General features: G+C 46.5%; 1 protein-coding gene across 2 annotated transcripts in view; it reads right to left on the bottom strand.

The window, feature by feature from the left end:
• The window catches only part of POLK (DNA polymerase kappa), a 69,981-nt gene extending 59,165 nt beyond the window's left edge, over positions 1 to 10,816 (bottom strand). The window contains exon 1 of one of the 2 annotated variants that reach the window (XM_019517707.1): positions 10,471 to 10,816. The gene's annotated coding sequence lies outside the window, so the exon portion shown is untranslated. The remainder of the gene's footprint in view (positions 1 to 10,470) is intronic. The other variant, XM_019517706.1, reaches the window with a different exon arrangement.
• Positions 10,817 to 11,148: the final 332 nt, after the last annotated feature.

Raw genomic sequence — 11,148 nt, 5'->3', positions numbered from 1 at the left:
AACCTGTTCAGCCTCCACAAGAGAAGGCTGAGGGGGGATCTTGTGGCCTGTTACAAACTGGGCAGGGGGGATCAGAAGGCACTGGGGGAGTCCCTGTTCCCCCGAGCACAGCCAGGAGTGACCAGGAACAATGGTCACAAGCTAGCAGAGGGTAGGTTTAGGTTAGACATCAGAAGGCGCTATTTCACGGTCAGGGCGGCTAGGGTCTGGAACCAGCTTCCAAGTGAGGTGGTGCAGGCTCCCACCCTGGGGGTTTTTAAGAAAAGGTTAGATGAACACCTTGCTGGGGTCGTTTGACCCCAGTGCTCTTCCTGCCATGGCAGGGGGTCGGACTAGATGATCTGCTCAGGTCCCTTCCGACCCTAGAAACCATGAAACTATGACCCCAGTACTCTTTCCTGCCATGGCAGGGGGTCAGACTAGATGATCTTCTCAGGTCCCTTCCAACCCTAGAAACTATGAAACTAATAACAAGACCATAATCAACTGAGATGAAAAAGGATTTCATTTCAGAAACTTTTGACTAAAAGGACCGTTCCACCAAAGGAGTAGGAAACTCTGAGGCTAATACTATCAATATAATGCAATTTATCAGAGACTTATAGAAAACTAAGGTTGGAAGGAACCTCAAGAAGTCATCTAGTCCAACTCCCTGCTCAAAGCAGGACCAATCCAACTATATCATTCCAGCCAGGGTTTTGTAGAGCTGGGCCTTAAAAACCTCCAAGGATTAACATTCCACCACCTCTCTAGGTGACCCTTTCTAGTGCTTCACTACCCTCCTAGTGAGAAAGTTCTTCCTAATATCCACCCTAAACCTCCCTTGCTGCAACTTGAGACCATTGCTCCTTGCTCAGTCATCTGCCACCACAGAAAACAGTCTAGCTCCATCCTCTTTGGAACACCCTTCAGCTAGTTAAAAACTGCTATAAAATCCCTTCTCAGCCTTCTCTTCTGCAGACTAAATAAACCCAGTTCCTTCAGCCTCTCCTCAGAAGTTATGTGCCCCAGCTCCCAAACCATTTTCACTGCCCTCCACTGCACTCTTGCCAACTTGTCCACATCCTTTCTATAGTGAGGGGCCCAAAACTGAACACAGTACTCCAGATGTGGCCTTATCAGTGCCAAATAGAAGGGAACAATTACTTCCCTCAATCTGCTGGAAATGCTTCTAATAATGCATCCCAGTATACTATTAGCCTTCTTGGCAACAAGAGCACGCTGCTGACTCATATCAATCTTACTATCCACTGTAACCCGCAGGTCCTTTTCTGCAGAGCTGCTGCACAGCCAGTCAGTCCCCAGGCTGTAGCAGTGCATGGGATTCTTCCATCCTATGTACACGACTTTGCACTTGTTCTTACTGAACCTCATGAAATTTCTTTTGGCCCAATCCTCCAATTTGTCTAGGGCAGTGGTCTCCAACCTTTTTAAGTACCAGGTCACTTTTTGCAACCCAGGATCTACTGTGTGCCACAGCCCCACCCAGCAGGTCAGTCTGTGGGAGAGGGAAGTTGGGGGAGGGGTTGTGTGCGATAGATCCTGGGTTGCACTTTAATTCAAAAACTGATCTGGTATTTAAAAGAGGGAGAGTGTGGAGCAGAGGCAGGGGCAGGGTCTGGAGCGAGCGGGGCACCAGCCAAGCCAGGTGGTAGGATGATCAGAGACAGGGCGGCTCATCCAGGCACGGGGGGGCTCCTGCCTATGTTTGCACCCTGGAGGAGACCCAGTGGGCACGTGCCCCTTCACAATCTGTGTGCAGGACAGAGGTGTCACCCCAGCAGCAAAATGCATGTGGCACCACAGCGCTCCCAGGGCAGCTGCAGCAGGGCTCAGGGCGCAAAGCTCAGCATGCAGCAGCATCTGCTTCCACCCTGTGCTCAAATTGTGGGTGCATGTTCCCCACAGGCCTCTGCCAGGATACATGCAGCAGCAGGAGCCTTCCCAAGCCTAGACAAGCCACCTGGGCTCCGATCAGTACCTACCTTTGTGTACTGCCTGAGCTCGATCTCAGTCTGGTGGGGCTGAGCGCGGGCATGTGCACACATGCTCAGCACCCCCAGACTGAGCTTGACTGGCAGAGGCTCCAAATTCAACTAGTCGATAACGATCAACTGGTTGGTGATTACTGGTCTAGGGTTACCATATTTCCAGTACCAAAAAAGAGGACACCTGTGGATGGGAGGGGGAGTAGAGAGGGGAAGGGTATATGATGGTGGGGCAGTGATATGCCTGTGCCCTGCCTCTGCCACTCACTCCCAAGCCCCTGCCCCCCCAGAGCTGCTGGTGCCCCTCACTCCTGACCCACAGCCCCCTGTCCCCCCAGCCCTGCTGTCCACGCAGTGCACACACACACAAACAATTTGTCTCTTTTACCTGGGAGCAGTTTGCCGGAGCTGGTGCACAAACCACGTGACCCCCAACAACCAACCACTTTGCCCACTGCTCCCAACCCCAAGCAGCCAGCCTAGGAAAACAGAGGCAAAGCAAAACCCAGACATTTGCTTGCATTGTAAAAACCCGCCCAGACACGAGGACAGGGGGCCAAAAAAGAGGACATGCCCAGGAAAACCCTAAATTTGTCTAGGTCATGCTGAATCCTAGCCCTACCCTCCAGCATATCTACTACACCCCCCATCTTGGTGTCACCCACAGACTTGCTGAGGGTGTATTCCAAGCCATTTTCCATTAATGAAGATATTTGCAATTTACAAAGATAATCAAAAAAAAAAAGGGGAAATGCCCAAGTTTCCCCATCAATGCTACATCTAAAAAAGAGTGTTGAAGACTGAGCTCTTTTCAGTATGGAGAGCATGGACTGTACAGCTACCTGATTTAGTTTGGTTTTTAAGATGCAATGTTATACGCAGGGCTGTCAATTAATCACAGTTAACATGCATGATTAACATGAGTGGTTCTTGGATTAATTTTTTTTATGCTTTAATCGCACACGTGGTTTTGGAGCTTGTACCGGGGCTCTACTCCACTGCCTCTGGGACACCTAGTGGAGCAGCAGTGGCAGCGCAGAAGACCGCAGGGCAGCCTAGGCACATACTGCAGGTGGTCGCACGCGCACACACGCATGCACACACACACAAGCAGCTGGAGCCTGCCCACTGCCTGTAGAGCAGTGCCACACCAGTAAGTCTGTGGAGGGGGAGGAGCAGATTGAGGCCCCCCACAGTGAGAGAGGGAGTGGGGCAGGAGTAGGTGCTGGGGTGAATGGGGCCTCTGGGCTGGGGTGGGTTGTGGATTGCTGTGTGCAGCTTGTGCAGAGGCGTGAGGGGCATGGCTCCCTGTCACTGTGTGCACCCCCACGGGAAGCATGTGGTGCATGTGTCCCCATTTGTGTGCAGGGTAGAGGTGGGCTGCCTGCTGCGGACTGGGGCTCTGCGCCCTGCTGCCTTTGCCCTGGGAGCCATGCAACACCATGTTATGCCTCTTGCTGCCAGGCAGACAGGGGGCATGTGGCTTGGCCAGTGCATGGCTCCTAGGACAAAGGCAGCAGGGCACAGAGCACCAGCCTGCAGACGGCAGCCTGTCTCTGGCCCATGCACAAATGAGAGGGCATGTGCACCACATACCTCCCTCAGGGATGCATGCAGTGACAGGGAGCTGCGCCCTCCCCATGCCCCTGTACAATCCTCACACAACATCCCACAACCTGCCCTGGCCCTGGGGCCCCATTTACCCCAATGCCTGCCCCTGCCCCACTCCACCCCTCACCATGGGGCCTTGAACTTCCCCCCTGCCCTTCCTCCTCCACAGACTTACCTGCTGGGTGCTGTGTATGCGTGTGTGTGTGTCTCAATCACATTTTTTAATCATTTGACAGCCCTAGTTATAAGTGGTCCATTGCAAAAGCCAATTAAAATCCAAGATGCTCTTTTTCGGTATAAGGAAGAAAAATCTTCCATATTTGTATCTGGCAGGCTTATATTAAAGATTCCTGGGGAATATATGACAATGTCATCATCAGCATCATCTATGAAGCCACTGAGGTTACTTGAGTCAAACATCACAGATCAACACAATGCTGACTACAGCATATTGTCATTGGAAGAGAAATTGAAAAGTATTTTAAGATTCAAAAACCAGTGATTTCACTTGGTCCAATAAATGCATCTGTCATGATAACTTTCCTATACTGCTTCCCTACCTTTCATACTCCTTAGTCAGATGAAGGCCTCAAGCGCCAAAGCAACCTTGAAAAAGCAAAACAGGCAAACTTTTTTATGGGGGTGTACTTTAACCTTACCATGCTGAGCAACTATTCTATATTTGGAAGAATATTCACTAATACATTTTAAAAAACCCACAAAAAACCAACAGATCCCCAGTATGAAAGTTCCTATTCATTTACCTTCCAGTACCTTAGAAATGTATTCTATATCTACATAAAGAAACCGTGCAGGAGATTACATATATCCCATACTGAAGGAGAGCAGAGATTAGAACCTCAAAGATGTAAATCCAGGAGCCAAGAGGGGGTGAAAAATTGTTACAGTTCAGCACTAGAGGATGATCTCAGGCACAGGATTACAGTATTAGATGCACTGCTTCATTACTTTTCTGCAGTTCAGAACAAGAGAGAGGGAAGGTTAGAGAAGAGGCAAGCTTAAGATGAATTGAAGCACAAACCTCAGATCTCATTTTTCTAATGTAACTTTTCTTCAACAATAAGCTACTTTAGACAGGGACCAGATCTTTGTAGGATTAGAAACCTTGCTTAGAGCCTATGGGTTCTATGGTAATACAACACTAAGCCTTATCTACTTTGTAAAGGAATGTGGGATGCAAACCACAGCTGTGTACAAGAACCAGCTATTAGTATTAATCCTAAAATAAATGATAAGTTTAGCTATTTGTTCCACTCTTTACCTTCCCTCCTGTTGTGACTTGACAGCTACACAGCTGCCCTTCAAATTCTGCTCATTGTCACACATGCAGCTACTTCATCCAAGCTGCACAAGATAAAACTGTGCAGAGCACCATCCTACAAAGATCTGACCCTTGTCTATTTGCAGAAGTGTAAGAGTGCCCATAACTGAAGGATTTAATTACATCCACCCACCCTGTTGTAGGAATTAGCATATCTTGACAAAGGAAGATAAAATACAAAAGGCAAGGCCCCGGAACCAGGGATTTTCTCCAAGTGCATACTTTTGCTTACCTGTTGAATCTCTTGAGAAGAAGAAAACAGACATTCTCATTTGTTTCTGTCAGAGTCTAAATCAGAAATATTCAATACCACTAAAATATTTACAAAGAACTTGCATATTGGAAGGTGATTTTGCCAAATCTATTGTTATATGTTGCATGCAAATGACTTGTGTATCCCTTATTTAACTGTATAAATATTTTATTCTGCAACAATATCTGTATATTTAATCTATATCCAATTTATACCTACATGCCTAAACCATATCCACCTTTTCCACTGAGAATTCCCAAATCAAAGGAATGTTGTGGTGGACAGAGTCAAATTTAACCTCCCTTTATGACCCCAAGTTTAAAAAAAGAAAAAAAAGATGCATCCCTGATAAAGGTTAAACTATCAGCTGTGTTACTTCTCTGCTCAGGATAAACTAAACAAAGAGGCATGAGAGTATCCATGTCACACTCTCCTTCTTCATTCACTATGAGCTCCATTCTTTTCAGCTACAGGGGTTTGAGATTTACAAGAGTCCTGATTTCTAACTAGCCCGGAGAACAGGATTCTTGTCAGTTCCAAACCCCTGCTGGTTTACAAAAATAGAAGTGGCAAGAAGAATGGATGGATAGTGTGATTAACATGTATGCATAGCCATTCAGATGTAAAGCCACAATTGTTATACTCCTGCAAACCTTGTTTTAGAGGGCAAGCAATGAAACATCTATAAAGACTGTTTTATCAAAAAATCCAAAATTACTATAAGAATATATAAAGATGTGCTATATGGATACAGAAGAATAGAAAAGTAGGACAGAACATTCAGAAGTTAAAGTAAAGGTGCCCAATTGGACATACTGTAACAGGACCAATTTCTAAAGAAGACTGTTTACTCAGCATTTGCTGAAAAATCAGACCCCTATCAGGTATCTAAAGTTAAACACCCAAAAAGCAGAGCATTTGGAATCATGTCTCTTTAGATATTTTCTCTCTTCAGATACTGTAAATGGCTTTACAAATGAATAGATTGTATTACAACACACTCAAACAGATAAAACCTAGCTTCTGATGATACTTGGATATGAAAAAAATGTCAATACTTAAACTATAGCTTCTGCATTATTAAATCTGAATTAAGATAGCATCTGCACTGCACTGTCCCCACTCATAAATCAATTCTCCATGGATAAAGCTATAACCAGGTCGCACTTTGAGTTCTGCTTTTAGCTCTCCTATAACTTCATCTAAAAACCTGATATTGGCTTGAAAAATCTCCAAATTTCTTCTGAAGTCAAAGAATTGTCATCTTGCTATCATAATTTCTTGAGTCAATTTTTAATAAGCAGTGTAACTGTCATATAAAGTAAAATTTAATGATCTTTCTTGCTTTCTAAACCAAGGTTAGCTTATGTACTATTTCCTACTTTCAAACCACAGAAAACAAATTTTGTATAGTACGTAATGTAACCAGAAAAGATCATTTAAAAACTGAATTCTCATGGTCAAAATTCATCAGGAAACATTATGCCAAGAGTACCATTGCTTGCACTTTTTAAAAATAGGAACATGCATTTAACTCTATACACACATACACACTACATATAAATTTCTTGTTTCTAAATTGTTTTCTGTTTTCTAGGGATCACACACAACTGTTTTAGTAAAAAGGCATTAAAAATATTAACAGCTGCTTAAATAACCAAATTAATTAATGTTTTGTTCTTTAAACACAACTGCTTGAAGGAATGGAGGATGGGGCAGGAGACCAGAGAAGTGAAGGAGGAATTCAGAGTGTTGAAGGTTGCAGGGACAGGTCTGACTGGGAAAGTGTGAGAAAGCAGGGTAGATATGCACCTTTATAGACCAAGGGACCACAAGCTTTTGTGAACCCAAGTTCACTTCATCAGATGGAAAGAGAATGAAACAAAAAGTATTAAGACAGGAATGAACAGAAGAGGAGCAAGGGACAAGCATATCCAGAACGGAGTCAACAATATTGGTAAATACACAGGAAGGAGGTAGACAGGGCATGAAACAGGCAAAGACAGGAAAAAACCAGACATTAAAGGGAATCATGGAGAACCTGAGTATAGCATGGAGGCAGTTATTATCAGATAACAATGAGTGAGGGATATCAAGGACTGGGGCAAAGTATAAAGTGGGCAGGTTACAGGAAAAGCCTACTTTCAACCTTAATTCTTTTTTAATGGGGGGGGTGAGGAGGAGGGTTGTTTGTTTTTATTTGGACCCCTGGCTAGAAGATGTACAGTAAAGTTTGAAAAATTCTCCTTTTTCGTAGTCAGGTGTTTTGGGTTTTTTTGGTTCTAGTATCTGTTTCATTGATGTTTTTTTCTTTCATCACTTTGAGGGATTCTTTGAACTACAGCCCTGATCCCACAACTTATGCACAGACCAGTCAGTTTTGATGGGCTTTGCTCAGGCATGGTATTCTACGCCCTCCCTCTCAAATGCAGTAGCAGAGCTGTAAATTATTTAGCATATTAAACTTGAATATGATTTCATCCTCAAATGAAATCTTATCAAACCATTCTATTAACACATCCCAGAGAAAATAGATGGTAAGGGAAGCAAAATAAATTATGCTTTCTATATTTTAAACGAATTGCCTTTGTTGCTATGATTATTAATATACAGGATATAAATTAAGATTTAACTAGAAACAATGTAATAGTTAAGAAAGCCGAGATAAACAAGTCATGTCACCAGTGGACAAAACTCTTGATCATAGTCTAATTATAAGTGAATTTGACAGCAGCAGTGAGAGAGAGAGAAATTACTTTAAACTAATTTCAAACATAAAAAATTAGATAAAACATCTAAAGCATCCTAAAATATCTGTAGCTTCCACTGTGCTAACATAATTTCCCCATTCCCTCAACGTTCTGCAAATTTGCATCACGGTTGCAATTAATGTATGCTAAGTACCTATACTACTAATCTGCATAATTATTTCCAAAGGTATTTATGTACAACCAGAGGTAGAAGGGGGGGGGGGAGGAGTACAGTGTGCACTGAAGTATTTGCATCCCCTCTGATTCCTGCTCCACCTGAAGTTTAAAACTAACTGCCTGGCAGCCACAGCAGCGTTTCTAGTCAGGCACTGTGAGGAAGTCAATGGACTTCATGCCTCATAATCTATCTGATTCCTTCCTTTTAAATGCTTCATTCCACAGGTGTTAATGACCCTTTCTTCTTTTTAAGAGTCTTGATGTTCCACCCATCAAGCTAGCCTTTCTTCTGCAATTCTGCTGTCTGTTAGCTGTTCCCGGTCATAAAGCTCCTATTTGACAGCCCTGCGGATTGCTTTTAGAATCATAAGAAGTCAGGGATGGAAGGGACCTCAGGAGGTCATCTAGTCCTACCCCTTTCTCAAAGCAGGATTGTCCCCATCTAGATCATCCCACCCAAGGCTTTGTCTAGCCAGGTCTTAAAAGGCTCCAAGGATGGCAATTCTACCACCTCTTTGGGTAGCCTGTTCCAGTGCTTTACTACCCTCATAGTGAAAAAATTCTTCCTAATAACTAACCTAAACTGTCCTTGTTCCCTTCCATTGCTCCTTGTTCTGTCATCTGCCACCATTGAGAACAGTCTAGCTCCATCCTCTTTGAAACACTGCTTCAGGTAGCTGCAATTAAATCCCCTCCCAGTCTTCTCTTCTCCAGATTAAATAAGCCCAGTTCCCTCAGCCTCTCCTCAGAAGTCGTGTGTCCCAAGCCACTAACCATTTTTGCTGCCCTTCGCTGGACTCTCTCCAATCTGTCCACATCTTTTCTGTAGTGGGGGGCAACACTAGATACAGTACTCCAGGTGTGGCCTGAATAGAGGGGAAGAATGACTTCCCTGGATTTGCTGGCAGTGTTCCTAATGCAGCCCAGTATGCTGTTAGCCTTCTTCACAACAGGGGCACGCTGTTGGCTCATATTCAGCTTATTGTCTCATGAGCTTTTAACTCATTCCAGTGACGTTATTTTAGTTTTTGCTTCAATCTCAAACTGAATAATACAGGCCTAGACCCCCCAGCCTATTAATAAAGCTTTTATTTTTATGTGGAAAAAAATATGGTCTGTTTTATATGTGCTGACACACCTCAGTATCTGCACCAGCCTGTTCTAAATCCTACATCTGTCCACGTGCCTGACACATTTTTCATTCACTGTAATCATCAGGAGCCATGAGTTTGTGTGAAAGAGTCTACTTGAAGGCAGGGCAGGGCAGCACCTCGCAGGCAAACTCATTCAGAAACGCAGAAGGGTTCGTAAGCAATGGCTGGCTTCACATAATGAAGCTGGTATCTGGTCACAAACTTAAGCTCAGTTAACTTATGAGAGGCTGAGTCACGAATGCTTATGCATTTCTAAACGAGTCTGTCCCCAAGGCGCTACCCAGCCCCACCTTCACACTAACAGGTCTTGCCCCTCTCCGATGAAACTGCGCACCTCAAGCAAGCTGAGGGCAGACCTACACCTTGAGAAGTAGAGATAATACAGGTGAGCAAGGGACAGACCCTGCCCTCGCACAGGCATGCGTGGGTCCCAGTGTGACCATCAGCCTTGCATGCCTTAGCCCAGCCCAGACGCTGCAAAGATTGGGCTCCTGGGCCCCCCATGGCTGGAGGCAGCCACATGAGCTGATGTGGCCCAAGCACCTCATGCTGATGCTGCTCCACTGTTGCCAGGTGTACAACAATTATCATATTTGTATGATATCTTCAACCCTTGTGCAACATACAGTCAGTAACAGTGAAAGTGTTCAAGATGTACCATAAATGCAAAGCAGCTAATTGATGCAGCATATGCAAAACCCAAGCCACTCTCAGGCAGTCTTAACCAACTTTTGGGCTTGATGTCAGCACTTTCTTGTGACAGCTTGCCTCAAAATAAAGAAAAGCTTTCACTTGAACGAGCCAGGCCTTACTCACTCACTGGTGGGTTACAGCAAGCAGCATAAAGACCACAGAGACTTTCTGGCGTACTGATTTGTGTGTTTTTTCCGTGTAAGATAGTTTTTCAGCAAATACGATCACTTTGAGCTTCCAGCTCGAGAATTTTATATTTAAGAGGTCGTAGCACTGCGCCCCCGCCAAGGGCTCTTGGTTGGGCCCAGATAAGCCTCGGCGCCAACAGGCACTGGGCCGGGGACGAGAGGCCGCGCGGAGGCAGGTCCCGGCGACGCCGCTGCAGGGAGAGAGGGCAGATGAGGCCGAGGGGTTTCCCTGTTTTCGCCCGGGCGCTACAGACTAGGCAACGCCCAGAGCACAGCCAGGGACGCAGGGCCCAACTGCCCGCCCGCCGCATTACCTGTGACCGCAGGAAGTATCCCTTGCCCGGGTACCTTAGCCCTGAGCCGGCAGCACCTTCCCTCAGCGGCCCGGCTCGGCCCGCCCCTTCCTGCGGGCGGAGTGACGCCGCGGCCGCCATGTTTGTTAAGGGAAAGACTGCAGACTAGGCAGGGGGCAGCTCCCCAGCACCTGCGCTGGGGCGGCAGGAGCGGGGAGTCTTTCCTGCCTGGAGAGGGGCCACGAGGCCGGGCAAGGTAGCAGAGAGCAGTTTCCCTGAGGAGAGGCAGGAAGTCTGGCCCTGCCACACTGAAGACCGGAAAAACCGCAATTCTATTCCAGGCAGTGGAGCCAAGATGGCGGCTGCTAGTTCCCCGCCCCTTGTCATGGCTTTTCCGCGCTGGACTGCGTCTCCCAGCATGCCCCGCTCCCGGCCCGAGAAAGACTGCAACTCCCTGGGTGCACTGGGCAACCCCGCCCTCGGCTGCCTTCGCGAGACTACAAGTGCCGGCGGGCAGCGCGGTGCGGGCTGTGACATGGGGCGGGGGAGCGGCGCGGACTCGGGGGGGCTGGGGGCTGGTAAATAGTGGCACGGAGCGACCTCTCTGTGTAAGATGGCGGCGGCAGGGGCGGCGCTCTGAGCGGCGGCAGCGACACCGGTGCTTGCTGCGGGCTGGGGCCGCACGGCGCGGAGGCGGGA

This window comes from Gavialis gangeticus, unplaced genomic scaffold (assembly GCF_001723915.1).
Source record: "Gavialis gangeticus isolate Ggan-Ray unplaced genomic scaffold, GavGan_comp1, whole genome shotgun sequence".
Taxonomy (NCBI): Eukaryota; Metazoa; Chordata; order Crocodylia; family Gavialidae; genus Gavialis; species Gavialis gangeticus.
The sequence above is the reverse complement of the archived record's forward strand: the minus strand, read 5'-3'. Positions and strand labels throughout refer to the sequence as shown.